Here is a 1,942-nt window from a genome sequence, read left to right on the forward strand (position 1 = left end):
CGTCCCAGATTCAGCTGACTCAGAATCTCAGCGTAGGTGTCTGATGTTAACCAGTGCCTCCTGACTCTGCGGCACGCCGAAGGTGGAGAGGCATTGCTCTGTGTACCTGCTTTTGTTCTGAGTACCCACCAAACTTAGTCTGTCGCATCTTGGTCATTGTGAGGCTGCCATCTCCCAGAGCAGCAGATGGCACATAGGTAAGGCTCTCGGGGTCAGAACAAGTTTGGTGTTTTCTGGCCATATGAGAGTCAGTCACTCATTTGAAACCAAAATGTGGGTGAGCAGAGAGGGTGCAAGTTAATGAGACATTGAAAAACCATGGAAGTAGTAGAAACTCCTTTTTTAACCTTAAAAGCCATCTCTAATCTCCTTTCATCTCTTCCAGCCATGTGTCCAAGTGGTGTCTGTCTCTGTAGACTCAGTTGGACTATATCACAGTTGCCAGACAATAGAAATAGGTGGTGACAAAAGATCCGTGGTGGGATTCCACCCACCACCAAACCATGCTCAGTGCACTGATGGAGAAAGTTAAATCAGAACTGAGAGAAAAGAAACATGAGCCCCTCAAGCACAACAGGCAGAGAATTATGCTCGCAGGCATTGGGATTTTGACAACAGAGCCTTAAAAATGAACACTGGTCAATACTGACAGAAAAACAATGGGGGGGGTGTTTCTGATACAGTCAAATGGACGCTAATATTTGAATTACAATTCAAACTATGTTTTGAAATGAATAGACAACGCACTAGCTAGGCATGAGATTAGGTGACTGTTTAAAAGCTAACACATAACATGGCAGATCCCAGCTCTCTACATGGTGGAGACGGTCCCTGTAGTGCAGGAGACTCGGGCCATTGATAAACCAAAGTAGTTAAGTTTGGAGGTTCTCCCCGAGGCAGCCTTTATTTCAGTCCTCCTCACTTCTGGATATTCCTGGTGGGGAAAATTGCTCCTTGGATGGGACGTTTCATACCATTTTAGACCAGCCTTCTGATTTTAAAGGTTTTTAAAGTTATTTAAAAAAAAATAACTTATTTTTTAAAGATTTTATTTGTCAGAGCACAAGTAGGGAGATTGGCAGGCAGAGAGAGAAGCAAGCTCCCCGCTGAGCAAGGAGCCTGATGTAGGACTCGATCCTAGGACCCTGGGATCATGACCTGAGCCGAAGGCAGATGCTTAACTAAGCCACCCGGGTGCCCATGTAAAGTTGAGTAACACAGAACTAAGTTGAGAGCCAGGCCAGATATTTGAGTGCTGTGATTCGGGTATGATGCTCTTTCGTGAACCGTATCTCCCAAGTGTGCGTGCTATTCCCTGCTAGTGAAGCTTTAAAGCGCTTTGTATCCTCAGGCAGTGTGTCAGTCTTGAACTAAAACACTTCAGGAAATGTCTTTTCATTAACCTTGGTCTCATGTCCCAGGTAAGATTTCATTACCCTGATCCATCCTTCTGCAGACCAAGGTTGAATATTGTGTCAAAAAGCCCATTCTTCCCTCAGAGGCCAGTGTGACTCCGCAGAGATGAGTGAGTCCTTTGCAGTGTTCTGAGAGATCTCAAATACTAGGACGTCGGGTGAGCCTAGATCTCAGAGGTTTCCCAAGGGTAGCCTGGGTTCATGCACGTTGTCCTGGCTGATTTTTTAATGGTTCCTTACTTCACTTCCACAAGTTTCCCAGTGGACAAAACACATGGCCCTACTCCTTACACTAAGTAAAGTTTCTTCCCCCCCATCAAGAGAGAGAATGCCTGTGCCATCCAGACAGCATGCCCCAGTACAGCTCTTAACCCTTTGCGGATGATGACTAGAAAAAATGCCACTTCGGAATGGCAGACTACTGCTTTATTCCGGTTTTTCTTCCTCAGTACAGAATTGTTCTCTTCCTTGAAAGCACCGTGCGCTGAAAGCACAGAGGTAGCTAGGCAAGCATGAGCACTGCCTTG

This window comes from Ursus maritimus, unplaced genomic scaffold, assembly GCF_017311325.1.
Source record: "Ursus maritimus isolate PB19 unplaced genomic scaffold, ASM1731132v1 scaffold_26, whole genome shotgun sequence".
NCBI classification, from domain to species: Eukaryota; Metazoa; Chordata; class Mammalia; order Carnivora; family Ursidae; genus Ursus; species Ursus maritimus.